Source organism: Meleagris gallopavo, chromosome 3, assembly GCF_905368555.1.
Source record: "Meleagris gallopavo chromosome 3, MGAL_WU_HG_1.1, whole genome shotgun sequence".
In the NCBI taxonomy this organism is placed as follows: domain Eukaryota; kingdom Metazoa; phylum Chordata; class Aves; order Galliformes; family Phasianidae; genus Meleagris; species Meleagris gallopavo.
The window spans coordinates 8,472,293-8,489,908 of record NC_139406.1 but is presented as its reverse complement, the minus strand read 5'-3'; the positions used below and the strand labels follow the sequence as shown (position 1 = coordinate 8,489,908).

The 17,616-nt window shown below is 43.8% G+C and overlaps 1 protein-coding gene across 9 annotated transcripts in view; it reads left to right on the top strand.

Moving 5' to 3' along the window:
- ATXN1 (ataxin 1) overlaps window positions 1-17,616 on the top strand; it is a 204,613-nt gene that overhangs the window by 113,519 nt on the left and 73,478 nt on the right. For 7 of the 9 annotated variants that reach the window (XM_085220164.1, XM_085220169.1, XM_085220168.1 and 4 more), the window contains one exon: window positions 5,203-5,326. The exons of 1 other annotated variant lie outside the window; for it this stretch is intronic. The gene's annotated coding sequence lies outside the window, so the exon portion shown is untranslated. Of the gene's footprint in view, window positions 1-5,202; window positions 5,327-16,554; window positions 16,717-17,616 lie in introns of all 9 variants that reach the window. One more of the 9 variants, XM_085220166.1, reaches the window with a different exon arrangement.

Sequence of the window (17,616 nt, the reverse complement as noted above, 5' to 3'; positions counted from 1 at the left end):
CTATGCTAGTTGATCAGAATTTCTGATCACCTTCAGTACTGGCTTCTACACTGGAGGATGTGAGATGCAGCCTTACCTTGCATGCTGGTCCTGTATGTCTGCTGCTTGCAGACAGATGCTCCCACCCTGCAGCACTTCATTTCACCGGTGAGTACCTGCACTGGAAACAGCACTCACATGGAGAAAAGGTGCAAAGGGCTGGAGCAGCCCGTGGACATGTTCATAGAGCTGGGGGAGAGAACATGCAAGTTCTTCCCCCTACTACAGACTGGGGGACCTTGCTGTCTGAGCCCTCACAGGCTGCGTATTGCTTTTCTGCTTTAGGACCTGCAGGACGTGCAAAGTGCTGACAACTTGATTTACTTTTCCCTCGCACCCAGACAGGGTTTATTCACCCTGCACAAAGCGGGTTTGAGGTGCTGTGAGGTTGGGTGTTTCTCTGCAGATGACGTGCAAATCCATGGAAGTGCTCGCTCACATGGCCAGGCTGGGGAGAACTGAACTCCACGTGTTGTCAGCTTTGGACGAGGAATGGGTGGTAAGCAGAAGTTAGAGTGATGCCCAGCTCTTAAACAGACTGAGCCTCTTTTATGGTAAGGTAAAAGGGCTTTGCTGTAAGCCCCCAAATTTGAACTGTAATTCAAGGCTTTTTACACTAGCAGAACAGTTAATGTAAAGATGAGTCAGCCCCATCAGAAGCAGCCTTTGTACACTACACAAAATGTCAGCAGATTTCTCAGATGGGTAAAGTTCGGCATGACTGATGTGGAGAAGCCTTTATTGACTTGAAATCTGAGCAATAGTTGGTTTTATTCCCTTTTCCATTAAATTTTTTTCTGTGCGCATAAACTCAGCTAGACCTGTTGGAAATCCTTTAGAAGTTGTTTCCTCCCATGATAGATGATATGCACATTGGGCAATTGAAATCACATACACTCCAAAAAGATCCAGCCTCGCCTTTCCCATTTGCGGCAGGGCAGGACTGAACTTGTCTGCAACTGTTTCATGCACAGGAGAATAAAGGAGAAAATGAATTACGGTTTTATTTGAGTTGAAGGATTAGTTGTGGGATAATAGCAAACAACAGAACAACTCAGACAGGAACAATGTTGCCGTCTCTTAAACAGTTTTATTAGCTTACGCTGATTTGTGAATTAGGAAAACCGAATTATCTGAGGCAAGAGAGTAAGAAACAACAATTAAAAGCCTGCAGGAAAGGACTGGAGAAATGGTGATTTCTCACTGCCTCCTCTTCAAAGCAAGGTGGAGAGCATGACCTTTTGTTGGAATAAATGCAGTGTATTGCACAGAGCTGCTTTCTGCTTCTTGGTTTGGCCAGTTTGCAATTGCTTGTACTGTGGGTCTTACTTGTTGATTGCCCTGGGGTCCAATTTTATTATCTAAATACTCCCCCAAAGTATTTCCTCATTCTTAGATTTGAGGTCTGTTAATCTCCATTTCACTTCTAATTTGTCAATTCACTGCCCTTCTTAGGGCTCAAAGGCAGGGTATGCTGTTATATTTGAATAACCAGAATGCTGTGGGACCATGAAAACCAGGCTCCTTGGGCAGTGGTTCCTGCTAATAGCAGAAGTGTGGTCAGTAATCGTATCTGTAATATGGTTATGAACTGTATGAATAAGGTTCAGCCATCATATATATATATGTTGTATATTTGATAATGATTTATTGACCTTGTTGAAACTTTGATGGCAAAGTGTGGATGAAATTTTGTTGGTACTACAAACCAGAATCACATTGTACTTGTGTCTGTATTTTCCACACTTTCAGAATAGCTGCTCCAAATGTAGACAAGGGTGAAAGAAAGCTGTTTGTTCTGGAACAGAGGATGAAATATTTGCCTGATGGAGCCCACTTCCTTCCTCGATGGTCCCTCAGAGCTAGAACTCATTCCCCTTCTCCACAAAGAGCAAAGTGCCAGATACTGCATAGCAAAAAGGTTGTCCTGGTTGGAGCATGAGCACTCAGCTGTACAGGAGAGGAGTGTGCTTTGAGAAGCAGGGTGTCTCCATGCATGTCCTGAAGTTTGTGCTATGCTGTTTTTAAATCTTAAGCATAAAGATGGCTGGGAACATTTATAGGCAACTTGCAACTTGCCCCTTACAGAAACAACTGCTAAAGGGTAAGGTCAAGCACATTGCTGCAGATGAAACTAGCTTATGAATTTGCAGTGTATCATCTGCTCCATATTAACTGGCTGTGTGCATGGTGCATATATATGTACTCTGGTAAATACCAGCTCTCTCACCCTTCTTCCCCTTAGGGGTTGGTTGCCTTGCTTCATGCCATCTTTCCCATGAAATGAGTGCAGGTGCAAGGAGAGTTGCTACAGATTGCCAGTGCATGATGTCAAATAGGTGCTTCGTGTTGACTTGTTCTGGTGTCCTCATGCTGGAAGGAGCCTGCAACACAAACTGGAAACTGGTGTCAAGATAACTGCATATTTAGCATGCAGGGCTTTTATTTCCATGACTTGAGTCTTTGTACAGTCAATCATGGCCTTGTTTAAATTGAAATCAGAATCCTCATCCAGCCTATTGAAGTTAGTAGAAAGACATTTGCTGACCAAAGTTAGTTTCAGCGCAGTGTTAGGGGTGGCTTACTCTAGAGGGTGGCATGAAGGAATAGATGCAAGCAGGATTTGGTATGGGTGACAACATATGCCTGGAATAAAAACCTCTGCTCATATTAAAAATAGTTGGAAGCCATGTAATTTTTGCTGAAATGCTAAGTATTTTCTGGTAGTTCTTTGCAATCCATGTTCAGAGTCACCAAAATGTTGTATAACGAGAGATATGTGTTGGGTGATTTTTTGAGGGAAGCAATGAAAATTAAGAATGAAATTTTTAGAAATGTTTTAATTGCCAAATTACTGGGGGAAAAGAACCAGAAGAACTGATTTTGAAAATAGTGACGTTTCATTTTTAACACTCAGGCACAAGATGTTTTAAGTATTTTGAGAGGTTTTTTGTTTTTCTGTTACTTTGAAATTCACCTCATTTTAAAAAAAAAGTAAGTCACAGAATCATAGAATGGCTTGGGTTGGAAGGGATTTCAAGGACCATCAAGCTCCAAACCCTCTGCTGCATGCAGGGCCACCAGCTTCCCCATTTAATACCAGACCAGGCTGCCCAGGGCCCCATCCAACCTGACCTTGAACACCTCCAGGGACGGGGCATCCACAACCTCTCTGGGCAGCTGTTCCAGCACCGCAGCACTCTCTCTGTAAAGAACTTCTGCCTGACATCCAACCTAAATCTTCCCTCCTTCAACTTAAAGCCATTTCCCCTTGTCCTGCTGTTACCTACCCTTTCAAAGAGTTGACTCCCCTCCTGTTTGTAGGCTTCCTTTAGTCTGCAGTGAGGTCACCTCACAGCCTTCTCAGTTGAGTATAAACTGTTTAAGGTTAAACAAAATGTTGAGGGTCGACTTAGAAGTTGTATTTTTACTCCTTTTGGTTGGATTTCTATCATTACAAAGCTTGTAAGACCACGTCTGACTGTACTTCTCTGTCAAATAAGCAGCAGCGTCCCATTTTATCAGAGAGGAAGAGTTGTTGACCAAAGTCCTGGGCCTGGGTATCCAAAGGATCTTTAGGTTACAGTGCCTGAGTCACTAAGGAGCTGTAATTCTAGGTCAGGGTTTCTTAATGAAGGAGGCTTTTGTAAGAGGTGTATTGCATTGCTACAATCCCTCAAGGAGATGTGTGCAACTAAGACCAGTCATCATCGTCATTGCCAGTGTGCAATGGAGAGTCACAACCAGATGGTAGAGGTAGCAAACATTTATGGGCACTGCTTTTTGAGGACTTCACCTCAGCCAGTGGATTGTGGTAGTCTTACACCAAAGCTGTCTGGATCAGTTGGGCAGTTGCTAGTTTGGGTTTTGGAGGGTTTTGTTGTTAAACTAAAATGGGCTCTCTGTGGGCTGTAACTTTGAGTGTTTCCCTCGCCTACTACCATTGTGTTGTCTTCCCTTTACTCTTCACCCATGAATGCTCTTGTCTGTCTGACTTGTTTCCTGCCTTCACGTAGGGTGAGATTCATCTGCATTCATCTGTAGTCATCCAATCTGAGCTAAGTGTCTAGACTTACTTTATGGAGGGAGAGAAGTAGACCTTTCTGGAGAATGATTCATTCTGTCCTAAAGCAGATGTTTAAGATAAGTCATATTAATTATTCTCTAAGCTGCCTACCGTTCTCCACTGAACGTAAAGAGAGCTGGGACTATCTCAGGTGTATATCTTTGTTTTGCACACATCGGTATGTGGATTCCACTGCAGCCCCATTAGGGTGGATTCTATGCATGTGAATCCTGAAATAACATACTAAATGTTTGAGAAGGCTTATGTCAAAGAAATAGGAAGAGTTTGTAACAGGACAGGACACCAAGAATTTGAGAAGCATAGATAGCCCATGGGAACACAACTGAAGAAAATAAAGGCTCAATTTGGGCCCTATGGAAAAACACTCTGTACTAAATATTATTGTGGAGTTCCATTAAAAAGGTAAAACCACTGTAAAAACCCAAACCACTGTAAAAAGGCTCAGGGTAGCTTGATGTCTGGTAGGTAGCTGGTAAAAATTAAAATTAAAATTAAGAGGTAGCTTGCAGAAAAATACTGTCAAATAAATATGAAAGAAAGGCACATTATTAAAAATCTCAGCTGTGTAAAAAATACTTCCCAATGAAGAGTAGCAATGTGTGTATGCATATTTTTGGTTTCAATACTTCTCTGTTGCAGTATTACAGATAACTGCAGAAACAGATAGGTGCTCTTGTTCCTTGAGAGAAGTTCATTGGAAACAAAAGTATTCTTGCACTTCCTGGGCTTTACTTGCAGACATTATTCAAAACGACCCAGAGTAGCTGGTTGTTTTTTTTTCCCCTCACTTGTTATAGCAATTGAATTTATCCAAGAACAGTTTCATTATGCTTCAGCAACTCTGAACTGGGTTTTAATTGTTGATAATAAGGATGCAGTGCAAATGACTCTTTCTATTCTAGATCAGCATTTGACATACCCGCTACACTGGAATCTTCATCTTGGTAGCCCATTAAAAATGCATTTTCTTCAAGGAAATGTATGAATTGATTGTGCATTTGCTGAAGAGCTGTATAGATTTTCCTCCTTTTATTTCTCGTTTTCCTTTCTTAGTTTGTTTTACTTATCTTTTACAGCTCTATCTCACCTCATTTGAAAGAGGAAAGCCATTGAGGACCTTTGAGCAATCCAACAGCTTCTGAAAAATCTTCATGCTAAAGGATAATCCTGAGTTCCTTGGAGAAGAACATAGTGAATGTTGTGAGTTCCTAGCAGCAATAATGCGTATTTGCAATTGTGTTTTCTGTGTGGGGGTATTTGTGTTGTAACATTTGCTCCAGTACCTGGGATGTGTTGGGCATCTTTTTGCTGTGCTGAAACCAAAGAGTAGTTGTTTGGAGGTTAGGCTGCAAAACCAGACTTCTAATTTCTTTCCCTCCCACTCTCTTCTTCTACTTCGTTTATTTTTTTCATGATTTCAAGGGCAGAATAGTGATAACTGAGGAATGATGTTGGGTTTCTTTCCCTTGGACCATTACAATTATGTAATGCATCATTATTGTTTTTTTAGCTAAATCTGTAATCCTGCTTTTGAAGGCCTTATGATGGTGTAGCCTAACAAAAATGAAAAATATTATGGACAACAGTTCAACATACAGTTCAGATTTGGTAATTTTATACCTGGTCATACATTGATTGAAATCATTTGACTGCTTCCAAATTAGAGGTTATTTGCATCTGATATTCCAAATTTATGTTCCTTTGATCAGTTTGCTGTATTAAATTGAGTACTGTACATTTCTATACAAATGTTCCTCTTGGAAATTTGTGCTCATGGGAATTGGAGTAGCATATTTTCAGAGAGAAAACACTCACAAAATTAAGACTTTGGTCCTTCAGCCCTTAATAAAAGAGACCCTTCCATGAGTGAAGGCTAAAGAGAAGGCATTAATATTTATATACTCATTGTTTTTATTGTGAAGCTCATTGCATATCTGGGTTGAAATGGGTAAATGTGCAGATCAGATGTAAACATCCTGAAAAGCAGAGGAAACGAGAATTCTCTGCCTACCAAGTCTGAGAATAACCCTTATTTTGTGATCTTAAGAAAACCTTGAAAATTTCAAAGTTAGGTGAGTTGATATTTGAACCATTATTGAGTAGTCCTTCAGGATGTCAGTGATGATAATACAGCTGCAGAGTCTAACAGTTTGAGTAAATTAGTTGTTGTGCTTTCCTTAAATTTAGTAAATGGAGCTCTTTTTTTCTGACTCCTATGCATTCCTTCTAGCTCCCTGGAAGTCAGATGCCCTCCTTTGGCTTGCTTACGTGTTTGGGTTGCCTGCTTTGGGAGCAGACTGAGATAGAACCTAAGTGGTGCTGCTTTCCAAAGGCTGCTTGCAAAACAAACGTTACAGGAGACACAGAGGAACCTTTGTCGTCTTTCCTCTTTCCTACATGCCTTGATCAACAGTGAAATAGTTAACAAGGCTAACGTTTGAAATTGTTAGTAACTACTAACACTAAGCTGCTGAGTTAATAACGCAAGAAGATGAATAAGGGACCTCTGAGACCTGGAGCTTCTCACTGTCTGTGTATCCAAGCAGATGTAGCCCTATCAGCTTATTCCCACACTTTGAAAGACTTCTTTGAAACCACAAGGGCTTACTTTGCAGACTGACATCCTAGAGCAGAGGGGAGCAGCCTTAAAGGATAATAATGATGATAATAAACTGCTCTAGCATGTGAAAATGTTGGGATAGCGGGAGGTGTTTCCTCAGGATGTCTCAATCATCTCTGCTGATTGCAGCAGCAGCAGCACTGCATGTGAGGAGAGCATTCCCTGGGTGCTATACAGACCGTCTGGGTGTTTAGGATCAGCCAGATAAGCTTCATGAGGAGGGAAGGAACTGTCAGCCACTGCAGAGGATGGAGTGTCTATGTGAGGTGTTGTGATTATTGCATTCTGCCCTGTCCTCAGTGGTTTAAAATAAGCCCACTGCAAGTGTAGTGCTGTGGCCTGCTGCTGAGGTGCCGAAACCCTGAATTACATTCATGAGGCTCTGGCTTGTGAAGAAAAAGTAGGACACCTCTCCAGGTACAGATAATATAAAGTGCTCTTGAGAATGGCTCTCAGCCTGGCATTGAGGATGGATGTTTGGAGGGGGTCACTCTAGGCAATGGAGAGCTCTTCAGGAGTTTCTTGTGGGTGTGTTTTCTCACCTTTGCCTAGAGGACAGTGGTGGCAAGGTGGCATCAGCCGGGCTCCTCTTCTTCCAGCATCAGCCTCTCTAGCAGAGAGAAGTACCTGGAGCAGGGGAGGGGGTTGGCACTGCTGCCCTTTGTGCTGAAAGGAAATGCCAGCACGCAATGATTTTCCTTAAAAGCACCGCTCTCTTTTCCCCGAGTGATCGCAGGGTGTTGTCACGTTAAGACGCAGGGAAAGCACAGACCCTCCCCGCTGCTCTCATCCCTTCCGCCTCCTCCTCCTGCCACCGAAGCAAACTTCAGTGCGGGGGGGGGACAGTAAGCTGGGACCAGCGTCCCGGATCCACCTAGAAACTGCCTGTTTACTAAACAGCACCACGTTCTCGCTTCCTTTCTCCTGCCCTCCTCATCTGGATGAAGTAAAGTGCTGGGATAGCAGAGCTTATACAAATCAAGTCCATATTCTGCTTCTGCGGGGAGAAGGAGAGATGTCAGGAGGGTTTCTTAAGGAGGACTGCTATTTCCCCTAGCTAGGGAGCAAAACAGAGGAAGGTGAGGCTGCTTTGCTGTTGCAGTAGGGTACCTTGTGAGTTCCAGCATAAGGTTTGATAATTCTCTAGTGAAGTGTAGGTACTCTGAGTTTTTTTCCATCCTAAAAATGTGCACCACATCTTTTTTGGACTGCTAGCCATACAAGTGCAATTCTGACAGGAGCAGTGAAGAAACTGCATGTTTCTCACTCGTGGGCTTTTCTTCATGTGTGGTGATTTTTTGTTTGTTTTTTTTGCACTTGTGCTGAAACCTCTGGCACACTTAGTGGGAAATGGAAAATAAATCTCTAAACCCAATATGTGTCAATAACCAACACTTGTGTATTCAGTTGATCTCATATCTGGAGCTGTTATTTTGGGCAAACTGCAGCTGACAGGGTAGTAAACGCTCCCGTGCCTTTCTCCTGCAGCCTCCCAGGGCGTGACTTCAGAGGAGAGCTGCCTGCAGGAGGGCATCTCCGGGGCTGTGTTCAGCCCCAACCCCATTCTCAGCCTTCCCAGCTCCTTATTTCCCTCTATTTTGCTCACACTGCTCCCCTGGCAGCCCTCGCTCCTGTTTTTCCTGGCATCCTGCACGCTGGCTGGGCCAGGAGGGAGCAGCTCCTGATGTCAGCACTGCTTCCTGAGCCGCTGCCGAGGGCACGGCAGCCCAGGCGCACCCTTTCCCTCGAGCATCACCTGCTTCTCCTGCCCAGGCTGCCGGCGTGGCAGCCCCTCTGCGGGGAAACCCAGAGCCATTGGGGTTGGCAGCGCTTTGCTGAGAGCGCTGTCAGCACTGAGTCCGCTGCGTGGTTGAAACTGATGCACAGTGACTGTGATGAGCAGCACGCACCTGGCAGGAGTGAAGGGAGGTTGTGTCATATGCAGCCTTCGTGTCTCTGAACGCACTTGCTTTTGTAGCTGTGCGCTCAAGCACTTCATAGTTTTCCATGGAAATCACCAGGCTGCTGATGAAAGAGTTTTGTGGTCCGTTCTTCCCAACAACTGCCCGGTGCCTGCTGCTCCAGATCCACAGGGGGAGAGAGAAGGGGCAGTATCGCTGTCATTTGAGAAATGTCTCTCTGAACAGCAGTAATTTGTTCCCAGGCATTATTCTTCATTAAGAGCTACAGACAGCTGCAGCTTCCCTTTAAATAGAAATTGCATTCTGTAGGCATGCTATACATAGGGCTTCAGGTTTCTGACATTTCTCTGCCAAAAATCAGAAGTATTTCTCACCAAATAAATGTTTATTCAGAAAGTCTTATTTTCTGGCTTCTGTTTCACATCACATGCTTCCGACGGACGGACCAGTGTGGCTCAAGGCTGACATTTGGGAGAGGAAATTGGAACACTTTGGTTCTTGCAATGCTGCAACAAAGGAACGCCTCTGACCGTAACTCCAGCCTTAGGTTTGGCAGCTTATTTTAACAGATGAATGCTGGATTACAGTGGGTGCTGCAGAAGACCTTCTGAGTGCAGCACATGGGGCTGGATTGGGCCCACCTCCCACCCAGCAGAGTGGTGTTTGGGTGGCTTCAGCCCCATAGAAGAATATGTGGTGACAGTGCCCTCAGGCATGAGTGCTGGGGGACCGCCTTGAGGTCAGGTGCCTCTTTATCCATGTCCATGTGCTCCTAACCTCTCTCCTGATGTCTTTTTCAACCCAAGTCACCGAGCTTCCCATTCCCTCACCTCTGTTGCTGATCTGCCGACTCCATGCTTTCCATTGATGTGCCAGTCCCAACCACAGCAGCACTTTGCAGTTGTAGCAGCCCCAGTGAGTTGCCTTTTGTAACCAGTAGACATGCTGTGCCAGTCACATTCAAGGGATCCTCCTCCTACCTCTGTCCCCTTTGTTCTTCCTACACCCCAGGCACCCCTACATTGCACTTTGCAATCCAGTATTAAGCTAATCATTACTTAGGCCAGTCGTTACTCACTGGCCTTCTTCTTGGCCGGTAGAGCTTCCAGAGAGCTGAGAAGTTATAATTTCTCCAGGGCTAAAATCCAAGTCTTTGATAGGCAGGCATGGTGCCTGGGGCCACTACATGTTGCTACCGGTTGTCAGCTTTGTAAAACTTATCCTGCAGAGCGAGGAAATCTGGGCACAAAGATCGTTCTCTTCTTGTGCTGTGGCGAGCTGCAGTTTCCCAGCCTGCTATGCCTTCCCTTCATTGTCTTCCAAGCAAATGGCTGTAAGATTATGACTCCCATGTTTGGACTGAGAACAGCTTTTGCCTGAGCAAACAGATTTCTCTTTGGCAGTCGCTTTAGCTGCTGCCCAAGCTTTTTGCTGTCAGCTTGGTTTCATGATTTGCCGTTAGGGAAGTCCAGGCAGTCATAGTGCACTGGAGCGAGTAAGCGAAGCAAGGAAGGCAGGTGAATTGCATCTGTTAATGATTACAGTGCCAGGGTGCTGCCCTGTGCTCTGCAAGAAAGAAGCATCTCTATAGTTCAGTGACGTTCCTTGCAGTCGTTCTTTTTGACTTGATGCTGTTAGCTAGAGAGGCTTCAGGTACTTGCTGGCAGTGCTCCTTGATGTGAAGGGCTTTGATGTAAATCAGGGAGAAGCATTGGGAGCAAAGCCCAGCTTTGCAGATGATAGCATGGCATGGAAGGTGCTCTGGTATTTGCAAGGGTGGAGCTGGCCAAAACACAGGAGTCCTGTGGCTCTTAGAATATCACTTTCCTTGCTCTTTTGCTTTTTCTTTGCTGCTGTGTTGGTGATCTGTGCCTACTGGTAGCCTGCTGATGCTACTCTCGGTGCTAGTAGTGGTGGTGGCAGCAGCAGGATGAGGATACAAATTAAGCTCTCCTAGAAGGGAAGTTTTATTCCATTTACTGTTTAAAGTGTGCATTCAAAAGGAGGGGCTGCTCTAACCAGTAGGTTAGTTTAAAGGGGTGGTGAGCCCTGCTACTCTCATAGGAGAATACTGTTCAGAACAGCTTGTTCATTCATTTTTATTCCAGGTTTGTTTGCAGCCTGCCAGGCATGTTGACCCTGTATACGTATGCTGGAGGGGTGTATTAGATAGTGTGAGAGAAACTGGCAGCATTGATGCTATCCGTGTTCCTTCCCAGTGAGCTTTATGTTCCTGGTTGTTAATCAGCATCGGTGTTTCCAGGCACTGATAGCCATGAATGTTTCAGAGGCACCTGATGGCACAGAGGTCAAGAGGAAGAAGATAAGGAAACAAGTTACCGGGATCGCTGCAAACTTCTTTTCCTGTTGTGGTGTCAGATTGAGGGATATGCTAATGAAACCTGAAGCACTGCAGTCTTTTATTTATTTCTCACAGATTCTTCCAGCACCTCTTTAAATAATGGAGAAACGCTTCCCATATTGCAAATCAAGTTCATTCCATTCAGCAGCGATAGAGGAAATCTGTTTGGGCAGTGAGGTTGTGTTAGATGAGGAGAGGAAGATTATTTGTGGGTTTCTGTAGCCGGTAACCCTCAATCAGAATTGGACTGATGGTTTGTAAATCCTCTTTGTCTCACTTCCAGCTTCTGGGGGGCAGTAGATCTGCTAAAGCACTGCAAAAGCTGCGACAGCTGAAAGAAGCTGGGACAAGTAGCGTTTGGCTTCCTTGATGAGCAGGCTCTCGTGAGCAGCGCTGCAGAGATACCTCGCAGTGGAGGCAGGGGGCAAATCGTGCCGTAAGCCTTCATCTGGCAGTAGCTTGTCTTGCTGGCAGATAAAACCTCTCTTCTCAACAACCTGACGTAGCATTCTGTGCTAATGGGTCCAAAAAAGAAACTTCAGGTAGCACAAGCCTCCAGTGAAGCAAAATCCGGTTTAACACTCCAGAGAGAGTGACAGGAGAAGCACTGGAGGAGCTGACACTTCTCATGTTTGCCTTAACCTGTTTGGGGTCTAGTTTGGATTTTCTGAAAGGAGTTTTGTTTGTTTTCTTGTGAAGCCATGCACTGCAAGCAACTTTTTTAAGGAATCAGCTTCTTATTGAGAAAAAAAAAAGTGAAATAATTTCCCTTTGTCATTCAGGCTGTGCCAGCTGAGACATGCATGTGAGATCCTCAATGAGAATCATCCAGCTTCTCTTTCCTTTCCTTGCTCCATTAACAAGCTATCTTTATTCAGCCTGAAGAGCAGCTTGCAGAACGATCCAGAAGATAGGAGCACAAGCACTTCTTTCTGTCGCTATCACTGACCAGTCCATCCAGTTCAGCTGAAGGGGTTTGGCACGGTGAGCATTCTGATGACATGCATAGAAAGGGTGGGTGAACCACAGAGCTTCTGTATCTTCCTTATGGAGAGAAGCCCTTTCTTAAATTAAGTGAAGCAGGCAGTCTTCATTAGCTGCAGGTTTTGTTGTTGTTATTGTTATCCTAATGTAATTATCACTTTTCTTCAGACATCCTTATGCTTTCTTTCTTACAAATAAACTCTTTCCATCTGGAGAGTATTTTGAGATGTGGAAGTAAATTAGAGAAAGTATTGTTAGCACCATATTCTTTCCCTCCTGAGTACTTATAATGCCACAGACTGAAATCTAAAAGACCAAATACATGACAAACAGAATAGAATCCCCTTCTCTCAAAAAAAGATTACACAAAGGAACTGTTGAGCTAGATACCTAAGAGTGTGCAGTGGTAGGGGTGCATACATCGATCTGCAGGACCCCTGTAGCTTCTCCCTTCAAAGAAGCAGCTTTAAGAAGAGGACTTGTCCCACTCCACTCTCAGATGATGAGACACATTGCCTCAGCAGCACGTGATTCTTGGCCGCACTGAAATCGCTGCTGACTGTAGGCAGAGCAAAGGCTCAGTCACAGCTGATGCGCTGAGTTGTGCATCAGAGCCCTGTGCAGATTCCCAAGCTGACAAGGTGCTTTGCTCAGGCTAATTAGCACTGGTTCTCCCCTTACATCTTCCCTGATTATGCTAATTAGACTGAGCAGGGTACTGCCTGCCACTGGTTTTCTGCTGGTGAGAGTCAAACAAGTGTGTCTGCACAGCCTTGCCCTTCAGCGAACGCTATAGATGACTGAGCTCTCTCATCACAAGCCCCTGACTGAGCCTGTGTCGTGTGGCTGTGCAGCACAGGTGTGTCCTGCAGTTTTATAATTTGTGCTCTCAAGAATCACTCAGCTTTGGGTAACTTGCTGGGACTGCAAAAAAACACACATAGTATTAGGGAAGATCCTCAACAACCAACTGCCTGTAGCATCCTTGCTCTCAGAACAGCTCATGCTGCTAATGTCAGCAGCTCCTCTTCATCTTTTTGCAAGAAAACAGTTTTCCTGGCTCTGGAGGTGGTCATCTGGAGCTCCAAGGGAAAGAGAGGAGTGTGCAGGTAGATGGTAAGAAATGGTGGAATTGAGGAAAAACAGCGTGAAGAACTTGAACCCTCTGCTTTTTATCCTATTTATGTTTGTGAGAGTGGCAGAAAAATGGGTTGGCAGGTTAAATTAGGTCATGAAACCTCGCTAATTAGCTATGCATTCCCTGCTCTATGTCTCTGTGCTTCCCAAATGGAATTCCTGCAGCTTGAAATGAGTGCAGGGATAGGTACCCTTTAAAATACAGACTTCTAATGTTCAATCCAGTGGTAGCCATCACAACATAACACAGGTTAAGTTTGTGGTCATAGGTAAGTTTATAGTCAAATACTGTTTCAAAGGCAATGACTGGGCTTACCAAAGTCATGCTTCAGGAGTTAACACTGGAGCAATTTTGAGCTCTTTAAAACGAATCAACGCAAAAAAAAAGAAAAACAAAACAAACAACAAACAAACAAACAAACAAAAACAAAAACCAACCCCAAATCTTCAAAAATAATGAAAAATAAAACTGGTTTTGCTTGGTGTAGTAGAAGTGGCTTTTTACACTCCTGGCTGCTCTTCCTCTGACTGGCACCTTCCTGAGAAATCCACTCAAGAGTGAGTGGATATGTATACGCAAATACACACATGCTTGTCTATATATATATTGATCTTAGTGGGCCTGGGAATGTAAAAGCAAGTGTAAAAACGTATGCTGGTTTTGGCAAGTTGGTTGTTTTTGTTGCACAGTTTCTGATTTTCTTCACTTTAAAGGTACACTGATGTTCTGGGTACGAAGGCTGGAGTGTGATAGTTAGGTCTCTTACCATAAGATGGAAGTCCATGTTTCATTCCATGCTGTGAGATGGTAGTCCTTAAAATATCGTGTCAAGCCACGAGCATGAATAAATAGCTGTGCTGTATTATTTTTGGGACTAGCAGTTTCCAAGACAGTCAGAACGATCACAGCCATTAAGAGACTAGAAAGCGTTTTGAAAGAGTAGAATGAGCTCTGTTGACTGAAATGGCTGGGTCAGAACAGAAAAGGAAGGGTTTGCTGTTTTAAAGCATAGCAGACATTTTAGACATTCTTATCAAGATGCTTCAATAACACGTTGTGTGAAAGGCTGATAAAGCAGTGTGCGATAGCAGCCCTCATAATTTAAAGTGCCTGTACTTGGCACGTCTGATAGTAATGTAAAGTAGTAATAAATATAAAGCTCCTGTTCTGGAATTCCCAACTTATTAGGAGATCAGTATGTAAACACTGTCTCAGTGTGTCTAATGCCAGAAGGATGTGTTTGGTTCTCTTGAAGAGATGGGTGCTTGCTCTGCACCACTGGTGCGTGAATAAGGTTCCGTTCAGACTGAGCCATACTGCTGCTTTTCTGTATAAACTCCAACCAAAATAATGTGTGGGTAATTTTTCACCATAATGCAAGTATTTCAGAGATTTTTAAACGCCGAATCAGCTCCCACTTTCACTTGATCTGCCTAATAACATCTCCTCAGGACTACCTTAAGAGGAAAACTCAATTAGAACTGCAGGTTTAGTGCTGCTCCTGGTCAAGTTGGGACTGGCAGTTTCTGGTTCATTCTCAGATCTGTGCCCGTTACATGCATAAAAATGGCTTGAAAAGGTGAGAAGAGCTTTAACTGCAGTGACTGCTCTTGGAGTGAAAGAGGGGAGTGGGAGATGGCAGTTTGCTGGACTGCTAGTGGTAGAGGAAGAATTCCAGTGCTTGTGCCTTGTAGGCTTTTTTGGTTACAGACTCGAGCCCTGAGCCTGTTGTTGACCTGTGTGTGCTCATAAAGCTGCCTGACGTGTAAGGGCTGGAGCCTTGAAGCAGCGGTGAGCGGTGTTTATCCGTGGTCAGAAAGGGAAACCACCATGCCAACACAAAGCCTGCCTCTGGTGAGAGCAGAGCTAGAGGTAATGTGTAAAGCAGTTATTCCTTCAGGAAAGTAAATGTCAGCAGCATAGATGGTCCTTAATTTAATTATGGTTGTTATTTTAAGGCTTATGGCATGAGGCATTTAAGGCTCACTGAAGGCATTTCATTTCAAATGTTCCTTCAGGACATCTAAACGTTGCAGAAAGCATACCTAACTGATGGTGACTGTGCTAAGCTAGTATGATACCAGCGTTGCTGAAACTTGCATGAATTCAGTCTCAGTGCCTGTATCATACTGGAAAACCCAAGTGATTGGGTGTAGAAAATATTTGTCATGCAGTCATGATTCAAGTGTCTCTCCTTGATTCTGTGATTTAAAAAGAAAAAAAAATTTTTTTGTCTTTCCGTTTTTGCTTTGGTAAAGATGATGTGGGGGACAAGGATTTGTGCCTGAAGATTGTTTGTCTGTAAACTGTGTTACTGGAACGGAGACTGTAGGAGGCTTTCTTATAGTTATTAGTCAGATCAGTGCTTTATCTGAGCAATAGTCGACCCGTGAAGATGCTTCATGTGGCTGTCATCCAGCCTACCTGATCACACTTGCAACCCAACAAGAACACTGCCCTGAGGAACCACCCTCATGTATCAAAACACTGCCTTCTGGAAAATCCTTCCTCACTGGTAGCATCCTTCCACTTGATGTAGTTTCTTGTAGTTCAGAAGAAAGACAGTTTGATACCCAGGTCAGCTAAGTCACAAAGTAATGGCAATGCTGTGTCCTGACATCACCTTATGGCTACTTTGTTTGATGTTGTATGATGCTGCAACTTGCAGTGGTAGCAATACAGCAGTTCAAACCAAATACTGCAACAACTTTGATCTCAGGCAGTGTTTGTCACTACAAATGTAATCACCTAAGAGGTAAGCAAGGAAAATTGCTTTCCAGTGGTCATTTTCTTAGGTAAGGAATCATTTCAATGATTCCTGACTGATTACTGTATTCTCTTCACATGAAAAGGGAACAAAGAAAGAGAGGAACAGTTTAGCCTTTTTGAGACTTGGCGAAATAGTGCTAAGCGTGCCTAGATTTGAAGCTCAGCAGAAACATTCCAGGTCTCTCAGATGGGTTCCCCAGGAGTTTGAGAAGAGCAGAAAGACCAGAAAGTTAATCCAGGCTAAGGTCTGCTGGTATTTGGAACAAAGCATTTAGCTCAGGTCATGATGCAGGTATGGTAGATGCCAAATCAGAAAGCTAGAGTTCAGATCCCACTGTCTGCCTTGCTCAGATTTCTCTGGGTTTTTGGTTTTGTTCTGGCTTGTTTCTTAATTGAAGCAATCACTTCTATGGTGTGCACTAATTGAAGTTAGTCTTGTCCTGTGCTGCCTTTTCATAAAATGCATCTACAATGCCAAGTGCACTGAGCCTGCTTGAGGCAGGTGTTGCCTTTTGGAACGAGAATTGCATTTCATGGTTTCTTTCACACCTGTAAAAATCTTCCCTTTCCTTCCTGTCTGCAAGAGTGTTCAGACGTCCACATGCTGACTCCTGCATCCCTTTTCTCTTGCAGCCTGTGGTTTGGAATGACTCCACTGGTGGGGAACTAGCTTGCAACCAGGAAACAATGGCAAAGCCAGAAGTAAAAGCTATCTGATGAGTGACTCAAGGCATGTCATGACCAGTCGGTTCTTCAGCCATTAAATGGAGATAATGATACTGGTATCACTCTTAGGTAAAGCATTATGAAATCCTTTCTTGAGTATTTCTGCTTCAGAGCTGAAGTGTTTTTAGCCAGGATTCCAAGGAACTGAGGTGTGTGTGGTGGTGATGTCTGTCTGGTCTCATTCCCTCTATAGTACTGAGCCTTTTGACAAATTCCCACCAAATCCAACTGGAAATAGAAGTCTTAAAAGCAATTAAATTCAAAGGTTTGGGTTTTTTTTCACTTATTTTGCAAAAATAATCAGGCAACCGGGGAAAAAAAAAAAAAGAATTACACACTCATTAAAGGGAGGAAGATAACTTACAGTACTTTACTTCTGCAGTAAAAGTGAATTCAGAGCCTTTTACTTTCCCTGTGGCTGTAGGGCCACATGTATTCTGAGCAGGAAAGCCTTCTTACTTGTATGAAAAAACTTCCCCCTTTATTCTGGGTATACATATGTAATGTCTGACAGACTCTGTTTTCAGTGGCCCTGCATTTCTCTCTTGCACAGCACTGTTTGTGTTTCCAAAGTGTTGGCCTTTTTCTGCACAGGGCCTCTTGCTTCCTTGGCATGGCTCCCCAGCTTTGTGTTGCTCTGTGCATTGAAGACAGCTTCACGGTAGCAGTAGTAATCACAGGGGTGCAAATTTATTATCTCATGTTTCAGTAGGAGCACATGTTTATCTTGTACACTTTAGTGCTGGTTTTCAGTAGTGCTGTGTATACAATAGATTGATTTAAAGTTGGCTAACCAAGAAAACATCTTTAAGGGTGAAAGAATAAGCACGAAAGATATGCAAGCGTTGCAGCCTGGTTTTTCACACTGCTTTGTGTCTGGTGTGCTGACGTACATGGCTATACCGGTTAGATGTTTCATTTGTGAACTCAGATAAAGCCAAGATACTTCAAAGCAATCAGACTCATCTT